This window comes from Nansenia antarctica (assembly GCF_963989245.1).
Source record: "Nansenia antarctica genome assembly, chromosome: 1".
Classification (NCBI taxonomy): Eukaryota; Metazoa; Chordata; class Actinopteri; order Argentiniformes; family Microstomatidae; genus Nansenia; species Nansenia antarctica.
In genome coordinates, this window is record NC_137674.1 from 88,560,211 (window position 1) to 88,570,643 (window position 10,433).

The following is a 10,433-nucleotide window of genomic DNA, read 5'->3' on the forward strand; positions in this document are numbered from 1 at the left end:
CATTATCAATCATTATTCTTCCTAAAATATATTTTGGAGTCAGATATAACGTAATGTAACTTATGTTAGACGGCCCTGTGACCACTTGTGTGTAGAGTCTGCTTCATCATGTCCATAACTGTCTGAAGTTGTACTGGGGAATAAATGTGTCTTTATTCTTAACCCGTCCAGTCTTCATTCTGTGTTTTCTCTACTCTATCATTCAGTGTTTTTATTCCAATTCTTCATCCAAATGTCTTCAGACACAAAACCAATTATGGACTATAACCTAGCAATATTATCAAGATGATTGAAAATCCTTAAATGAACTGAGTTTATTATCAATAAAGTTCATTGAGCAATATCATTACTGTTATGAAGGCCCACAATTTAGAGCCAGTTAGTTTCCCCAAATCAGCCCTATTTTGCCCCTGTTATTTCCTTAATTATTTTCCATACTATTCATGTACGTTTTCATGAAGGTGTATGTATTGTTATTGTAATTGTATAAGTTCTGTCTTAGATTTGTTCAGTATTGTGCAAGCGCCAGATTAGTGGGCGTGGTTTTGATTGGCGTACGTGACTTGATGTATGTCCGGTTGGTATATATAGCTACGGAAGTCGATCTAGGAGGGCGGAGTCAGTGGACACACACCGTGCTGAAGCTGAAGACACGAGTGATTATTGAGTTCGCAACTGTGACAGAGGGCAAACATTAGTAGAATCTAGTTGAATCGATAGATAGTTGAATCTCTGGATTTGGTTTCCTTTGCTGCGGAAGACATCTCAACAGTCAACAAGGAGAACGGGAGACTGAGTGTTAATAGTAAATCACTGGCTACCCGCATCGCCGCGTGAGTTCGGAGTTTGGTGAGTTGGCAGCGCTAGCCCAGTTTAGCTGTGTCACCGTTAGCCAGCCTTGCTAGCCGCCGGCTGCTAACGTTGGCGCATAGCGAGACCCAAGCCGGACAGAGCCGTCGCCTCCGAGGTGGATTGCGACCGACCGCTGACACCACCGGAGCTGACCGTGGACCACCGGACCTGAGCCATTCACACCTCGTCGTTTGCTACGAAGACGCCCCTTTCCCTTCAAATTGCAACGTCACTCCCCCCCCTTGTCTGCTGCCTTCCTCGAGTCACATGCGAGCTCCAACCAGGCCTCAACGCGCTCATTTCAGTCCGGGACTCTAAGCCTTTTCAGGCCAGGTACTGTGTGTGAGTGAGTGAGTGAGTGTGTGTGTGGCCGGCGGGGAGGGAGTATATTGGGATGTATATATAATTTGTATAAATAAATGTGTTTGTTCATATTTGATACAGTTGCTGTGTGTTTAGTTGTCTGTATTGTTTAGTTTAACAGCAAATCTAGTATTGGGTTTAAGTATTGTCTTATAGTGTGATTAACTGAGTTATAGCTTGTATTATAATATATGATATATATATAACTGTGATATGCTAGTCTAAAGGGTTGCTGGCGCCCCCTGCCTCTATCCTCCTACACTGCCGATTTAGCTCAGAGTTAGTTAGATAACCAGCCCTTCCTAAAATTCTACAGTCCTTTAGCTACTCCCTGGTTACAATTGGTCCTTCGAGCCGGATAGGTTGTGTAGTGATAGCATGGCTGAGCGCAGCCAACCAGACAAGACAGTTACCCCCCCTTCTCCGCCCCCTGAGCCAGAGCCACGACCACAGAGAGTCCCGCGGTTGCCTCAGAGGTTACAAGAGTATGAGCTTGAGCTCGAAAGCTCACTGAGTGGTAGTGAGGAGCGCACTCCACGGGATACAGTGGTCGGAGAGGCCGAGGTGTCCGCCGGCGCGCGGGTGGCTAGCACCGAGACAGCCATCAAAGAGCACCAGCCTGAGGATGAGATGGCAGAACAGCAGGGTTTTGCCGTAGAAACGGAAGAGCAGGAAGGAGAGGCCCGGTCTGACAGCGCCTGCGGGCGGAAGAGGGAGGGCCTCAGCCTTAACGATCTGCCTCCCAGTACGGCGCGCTCGAGACCTAGCTCCTGCCGTTCAGTGGCTTCCTCCCGGTCCAGGGTTTCCGTGGGCAGTTCTGCCTCTGGGGCGGATAGCATGCACTCCAGAGGGAGTAGTGCCGCGCTGTCAGAATGTATGCGCCAACAGGCCGAGATGGCGTTAGAGCGGGAACGCCTCCAGTTCGAGCGTGAACGCCTCCAGATGGAAGGAGCGGAACGTGCGGCGGAGAGACAGCGCCAGGAGGCGTTAGAGAGGGAACGTGCGGCGGAGAGACAGCGCCAGGAGGCGTTAGAGAGGGAACGCATCCAGTTCGAGCGCGAGCGCCTCCAGATGGAGGGGGCGGAACGCGCGGCGGAGAGGCAGCGCCAGGAGGCGCTAGAACGTGAACGCCTCCAGATGGAGCGCGACCGCCTCCAGATGGCGAGAGAGCAACTGCACGCGGAGAAGATGGAGGAAGTGATGCAGACCATGCGCGACGTGTGCATCAGCAGAGCTCCGTCGGCCCGTAGCTCCAGAGCATCATCCGCACGGCCCTCTCGAGTGCCATCTCCTGAACCCCCCGCCGATGGCTCCATGACCCCCGCCATGACTGTCCAACTACAGGCCCAGCTGACCACCTTGAAGGAAGAGGACCAGGGACCCGACCGCTACGCGGCCCAGAGGGAGCCAGCGTCGCTGCCCGGGAGGGGAGCCATTCCCCAAGAGCGTAGCACACCCCTAGGTCCTCCAGTGAACCAAAAGGCATGCAGGCCGGACACCCAGACCGTCACTCCAGCCCCGATCATCCACTACAGGATGTTTCCCCAGGTGGAGGGACCCAAGTTCCCCTTCTTCAAGGACGAGGACAGGAGCCAGTATGTGGAACTACGCATCTGCCTAGACACGCTCTTGGACGACTCCTGCTCAGAGTCCTACAAATATGCGATTCTCCTTCAGCATGTGAGGAACCCCAGAGCCCACAACATGGTTCTGGCCCATGCCTCCGCACCGACACCTTACACCAGAGCGCTCGCCGACTTGGATGCCCGCTACGGTCGTCCCTGGAACCACGCCCTTGCTGAACTGCAAGCCCTCGAACAGCAGGCCCCCATCAAGGATGAACGGGCGCTGGATGACTTCGCGCTCCGCGTGCACACCTTGGTTGGAATGCTGAAGACGCAGGGCCCAGCTGGCGCCAGCGAGATCAACAGCACCTCCAACGTAGAGCGGCTGCTCCGCAAGATCCCACGCTTCCGGCAGGAGAGGTTCCGGCGACAGCAGCGCGTTCGTAACCCCGGGAAGTTGGGTCTGAGCATGGCTGCCTTCGCGGAGTTCCTACTGGAGGAAGTGCATGACACCAACGTAGACGCCATGGGTTACGCTGAGCCGAAGAAGGAGAGGGAGAAGGGAGACCGCTGGGACAGGCCGAGCTCGAACAGAGGACGCCCAGTAGGAGTGCTACACACGGAGGAGGAGCCTCGGAGAGAGAGGAAAGCCCGACCTGAGGGAAAGGATTCCTCTCAACCCCCTCAAAAGGGACGGAGAGGTCCACCGCCATGTCCGTACTGCACCAGCGAGCACTGGTTCAATGAGTGCAGTGACTTCAACAACCTGAGTACCGAGGCCAAGCAGAGGTGGCTCGAGGAGAACAAGAGGTGCTGGAACTGTGGGCGCGACCATCTGGCTAAGAACTGCACCTTGAGGAGAAAGTGCAACCGCTGTGAGGAGGTCCACCTCAACATCCTACACGAGGTCTCCCTCGCCAGGTCCACGGAGGGCACCAGAAGCCCTAGGTCCGGTAGCGCACCGGAAGAGGAAACACCTGTCTACTATCTAGACCCAACCCAGAGCAGCGGCTCCAAGGTCCTACTGAAGGTGGTGAAGGTCCGACTTCACCACAACAACGCTGTGTACGACACGTACGCCGTTCTAGACGACGGGTCGGAACGGACCATCCTTCTCCAGGAGGCAGTGCGCCAGTTGGGGCTCCAAGGGACTGAGGAGAAGCTGACTCTGCGCACGATACGTCGCGACCTTAAAGAGGTCACCGGGGCGAGAATCAACTTCTCTATCTCCCCGGCGGGGCGGCCGTCGGACAGATATCGGCTTCAGAATGTCTTCACCGCAGACCAGCTAGCGCTCTCCCGCTACGACTACCCCCTGGAGAGATTACGCGCAAGATATTCCCACCTACGGCGAGTAGACCTACATCCGATAGAAGGAGCGGAGCCAACCCTTCTCATCGGCTCGGACAACGCTGCACTGATCGTGTCGCTCCGTCCTCCGCTGAGAGGACCACGAGGCTGCCCGATGGCTGTTAAGACTGCGCTTGGGTGGGCCCTCCAAGGCGCTACCGAGTGGAGAGATAGAGACGGGAGAGCTACGTCATCCCTCCATGTCCGAACCGAAGAAGTGCAGACCATCAACTGCCTTCACACCAGTGTGGACTCCATGAATGCGGCGCTACTAGACAACGTCCAGAAGCTGTGGACGCTAGACGTTGCGCCCTACAAGAATGAGAAGCTCTACGTACGGTCAAAGGAGGACGTCTACGCCATAGACCTCCTTAAAGCAAAGACAGTGCGTATCGAAGTCCAGGGCGTGAAGAGATACGTCACACCACTACTCCGAAGAGAACCCATGCCAGAGTTTCGAGTATCCCCTCGAACCGTCCTACAGTGTCTGACCAGCACTGAGAAGCGTATGAGGAAGGACGAGGTCCTTGCTGCTTCTTACAGAACGGAGATGAAGAAACTGACGGAGTCCGGTCTGGTGAAGAAGCTTGAGCCAGCCGAGGCGAACCAGAGTGCCGAGTCTTGGTACCTCCCGCACCACAATGTTCACCACAACGGGAAGAACCGAGTGGTCTTCAACTGTAGCTACCAGGTGGGGAAGCTCAACCTCAACCACTATCTTCTCCCTGGTCCAACCTTGACCCCAGCCCTCTTGGGAGTTCTGGTGCGATTCCGTCAGCAGCCGATCGCAGTCAGTGGTGACATTAAGCGAATGTTTCACCAGGTCAGGATGTTGGAGGAAGACAAGCCACTCATGAGGTTTCTCTGGAGAGAGGACCCGAGCGACCCCGACCCCTCTATCTACCAGTGGGAGGTGCTACCCTTCGGGACAACCTGCAGCCCCTGTTGCGCCACCTATGCGCTACAGACTCACGCCGCGCAGGAGACGGCACCTCCTGGAGTGTTTGACGCCGTCCATAAGAGCTTTTACGTGGACAACTGCCTCCACAGTTCGAAGACAGCCACGGAAGCCCGTCAGCTAGTCCAGGACCTGCGTGCTCATCTCCAGGAGGGTGGATTTGAGATCTGCCAGTGGGCCAGCAACGACCCGCAAGTCATCAGAGACCTCCCGAAGGAGGCCACCTCGACCAGCAGCGAGGCTTGGGTCTCTCACTCACCAGATGATGCTCAGGAGATGACGCTCGGACTTATCTGGCAGTTCCAGACCGACACTCTACGCTATCGCAATAAGCCTGCCAAGCCCCAACGCGTCACGATGAGAACGATATACAGCACTCTAGCGAGCCAGTACGACCCACTGGGATATATCGCTCCCTTCACGACGATGGCCAAGGTGCTTGTCCGGGAGCTGTGGGCCCAAGAACGAGGATGGGACGATCCTCTGCCTCGTCACCTAGAAGAGAAGTGGAAGGCCTGGGAGCAGGAACTTCCCACTCTCCAGCACATCAAGCTGCAGCGGAGCTACTTCCCTCCCTCCACGGACCTAGAGAGGAGTGTCATCACGCTACATGTATTCTGCGACGCCTCGGAGATGGCGTACGGGTCCGTGGCATACGTCAGAGCGGCAGAGCTTGGAGGTGAAGTCCACGTCTCGTTTGTCCTGGCACGTTCCCGAGTGGCGCCGAAAAAGCAACAGTCCATCCCAAGACTGGAGCTGTGTGCTGCCCTGAACGGCGCGCAACTGGGAAGGTTCCTGCTCGACGAGCTCCAGCTACCTCTGATGAGCGTCACCATGTGGTCAGACTCAACTACCGTCCTCCAGTGGTTGAAGTCCAGCTCATGTCGGTATAAGGTGTTCGTGGGCACCCGAGTCGCAGAGATTCTGGAGTTGACTGAGGTGAACTGCTGGCGTTATGTAGACACCAAGAGGAACCCTGCTGACGTCATCACGAGAGGGGCAACTCTCCAGGATCTGGCTGAGCCCCACCTGTATCACACGGGACCAGACTTCCTACAGGAGCGGGAGTCAGAGTGGCCAGCCACGCCGGCGTTAGCAGAAGACAGAGAGGACAAAGAGCTGCGTAAGACGTTGTTCTGCGGAGCCACCCAGGTCGTAGACCCTGAGACTACTCCGGGAGAGGAGTGTGAGACGCTCGAAGAGCTGCAGAAGAGGATGTTCTGCTCCAAGGCCGGTCTACCCCTAGATACTACGCTCAGCGCCGAAGATTACACCGCGGCGGAGCTCCTGGTGCTGCAGAGTGCCCAACAGGATGCCTTCTCCCGAGAGCTGGAGTGTCTCGAGAAAGGGAAGCCGATCCCCTCGGACAGTAGACTCCGCGGCTTAGCTCCAGAGCTCGACGGTGTTCTCATTCGCGTGGGTGGCAGACTGCGCCGCGCTCAAGATCTAGACCTAGACACGAAGCATCCCATCGTGCTTCCCACTAAGCATCAGGTCACCAGATTGGTCATCAAGCACCATGATGACAAAGTGCAGCACGCGGGTGGAGAGCGTGTCTTCGCGGAGGTACGACGGAGATTCTGGATACTCCATGGACGGGAGGCGGTACGGAGATATCAAAGGTCCTGCTCGGACTGCCAGAGGTGGCGAGCCACGCCGCCGCAGCCCATGATGTCCGATCTGCCCGAGGACCGGCTGCGACTGAGACAGGCTCCGTTCCACTCTACTGGGGTCGACTGTTTCGGGCCACTCCTAGTCCGAAACCGGCGAGCCTCCGAAAAGCGGTGGGGCATCATCTACACGTGCCTGACGACGAGAGCAATGCACCTTGAAGTTCTGCACCAGCTCACAAGCGACAGCTTCCTCATGTCCTTCAAGAGGTTCACCTCCAGGCGAGGGACCCCTAAGACCCTCCGGTCGGACAGAGGCACCAACTTCGTCGGTGGTGAGGCCGAGCTGAGGGCGAGCTACGCTGCGATGACTGAGGAGGCCCGTGACAGACTCGCCTCCCAGCAAGTGAAGTTTGAGTTCAACCCCCCAAATGCTCCACACTTCGGGGGAGCCTGGGAGCGGGAGATTCGCTCAGTAAAGAACGTCCTACGTACCATTCTCGGACAGAAGGTGCCTACCGATGAGGTGCTCGAGACTGTACTAGCAGAGATTGAGGGCATCTTGAACTCCCGGCCCCTAGGCTATACCTCCAGTGATGTAGCAGATCTGGATCCCATTACGCCCAACTTCTTGCTGATGGGGCGGCGAGACTCTGCACTGCCTCAGGTAGTCTACGACCCTGCAGAGCTCACCGGAAGAAGATGGTGGAGGCACAGCCAGGTGCTCGCGGACCAGTTTTGGAGGCAGTTCATACTGCACTACCTGCCGACCCTGCAAGTCAGGCAGAAGTGGACGAGGGAGAGAGACAACTTGTCCGAAGGTGCCGTGGTACTGGTGATCGACCAGTCCCTTCCACGCGCCGCCTGGCAGACAGGCAGAGTGACCAAGGTCCTGCCGGGTCCGGATGGAAGGGTGCGGACGGCCATCGTGGACGTTGGTGGTCGCACTTACACCCGACCTGTGGCACGCCTGATTGAGCTCCCTCAAATTACAAAGGACACTATCACCTCATACCTCACGCTGCTAGAGCAGCCTAGCCAGTGTGCCTTCCATAGTTAAATGAAACCGAGGGTTTCATGGGGCGGCTGTTATGAAGGCCCACAATTTAGAGCCAGTTAGTTTCCCCAAATCAGCCCTATTTTGCCCCTGTTATTTCCTTAATTATTTTCCATACTATTCATGTACGTTTTCATGAAGGTGTATGTATTGTTATTGTAATTGTATAAGTTCTGTCTTAGATTTGTTCAGTATTGTGCAAGCGCCAGATTAGTGGGCGTGGTTTTGATTGGCGTACGTGACTTGATGTATGTCCGGTTGGTATATATAGCTACGGAAGTCGATCTAGGAGGGCGGAGTCAGTGGACACACACCGTGCTGAAGCTGAAGACACGAGTGATTATTGAGTTCGCAACTGTGACAGAGGGCAAACATTAGTAGAATCTAGTTGAATCGATAGATAGTTGAATCTCTGGATTTGGTTTCCTTTGCTGCGGAAGACATCTCAACAGTCAACAAGGAGAACGGGAGACTGAGTGTTAATAGTAAATCACTGGCTACCCGCATCGCCGCGTGAGTTCGGAGTTTGGTGAGTTGGCAGCGCTAGCCCAGTTTAGCTGTGTCACCGTTAGCCAGCCTTGCTAGCCGCCGGCTGCTAACGTTGGCGCATAGCGAGACCCAAGCCGGACAGAGCCGTCGCCTCCGAGGTGGATTGCGACCGACCGCTGACACCACCGGAGCTGACCGTGGACCACCGGACCTGAGCCATTCACACCTCGTCGTTTGCTACGAAGACGCCCCTTTCCCTTCAAATTGCAACGTCACTCCCCCTCCTTGTCTGCTGCCTTCCTCGAGTCACATGCGAGCTCCAACCAGGCCTCAACGCGCTCATTTCAGTCCGGGACTCTAAGCCTTTTCAGGCCAGGTACTGTGTGTGAGTGAGTGAGTGAGTGTGTGTGTGGCCGGCGGGGAGGGAGTATATTGGGATGTATATATAATTTGTATAAATAAATGTGTTTGTTCATATTTGATACAGTTGCTGTGTGTTTAGTTGTCTGTATTGTTTAGTTTAACAGCAAATCTAGTATTGGGTTTAAGTATTGTCTTATAGTGTGATTAACTGAGTTATAGCTTGTATTATAATATATGATTGTAACCAGGGAGTAGCTAAAGGACTGTAGAATTTTAGGAAGGGCTGGTTATCTAACTAACTCTGAGCTAAATCGGCAGTGTAGGAGGATAGAGGCAGGGGGCGCCAGCAACCCTTTAGACTAGCATATCACAGTTATATATATATCATATATTATAATACAAGCTATAACTCAGTTAATCACACTATAAGACAATACTTAAACCCAATACTAGATTTGCTGTTAAACTAAACAATACAGACAACTAAACACACAGCAACTGTATCAAATATGAACAAACACATTTATTTATACAAATTATATATACATCCCAATATACTCCCTCCCCGCCGGCCACACACACACTCACTCACTCACTCACACACAGTACCTGGCCTGAAAAGGCTTAGAGTCCCGGACTGAAATGAGCGCGTTGAGGCCTGGTTGGAGCTCGCATGTGACTCGAGGAAGGCAGCAGACAAGGGGGAGGAGTGACGTTGCAATTTGAAGGGAAAGGGGCGTCTTCGTAGCAAACGACGAGGTGTGAATGGCTCAGGTCCGGTGGTCCACGGTCAGCTCCGGTGGTGTCAGCGGTCGGTCGCAATCCACCTCGGAGGCGACGGCTCTGTCCGGCTTGGGTCTCGCTATGCGCCAACGTTAGCAGCCGGCGGCTAGCAAGGCTGGCTAACGGTGACACAGCTAAACTGGGCTAGCGCTGCCAACTCACCAAACTCCGAACTCCCGCGGCGATGCGGGTAGCCAGTGATTTACTATTAACACTCAGTCTCCCGTTCTCCTTGTTGACTGTTGAGATGTCTTCCGCAGCAAAGGAAACCAAATACAGAGATTCAACTATCTATCGATTCAACTAGATTCTACTAATGTTTGCCCTCTGTCACAGTTGCAAACTCAATAATCACTCGTGTCTTCAGCTTCAGCACGGTGTGTGTCCACTGACTTCGCCCTCCTAGATCGACTTCCGTAGCTATATATACCAACCGGACATACATCAAGTCACGTACGCCAATCAAAACCACGCCCACTAATCTGGCGCTTGCACAATACTGAACAAATCTAAGACAGAACTTATACAATTACAATAACAATACATACACCTTCATGAAAACGTACATGAATAGTATGGAAAATAATTAAGGAAATAACAGGGGCAAAATAGGGCTGATTTGGGGAAACTAACTGGCTCTAAATTGTGGGCCTTCATAACAATGATATATATATAACTGTGATATGCTAGTCTAAAGGGTTGCTGGCGCCCCCTGCCTCTATCCTCCTACACTGCCGATTTAGCTCAGAGTTAGTTAGATAACCAGCCCTTCCTAAAATTCTACAGTCCTTTAGCTACTCCCTGGTTACAATTACAATATCTATAGAAAAAGTGTAGTTTATTTAGTGTAGAATCTTTTTTTTAGATATTTTGACCAATTACCCTTAAATACATACAGTACAATACATTATTCTTTCTTGCTGTACTACCTGTTCTAATTATAATGTAACATATATCCGGTACTGGTTTATGATTGAAATAGAGTACACACACACACACATATGAAAAGAGGTTCTGGTGCCTTAAAGCCCCCCTACTCTGCT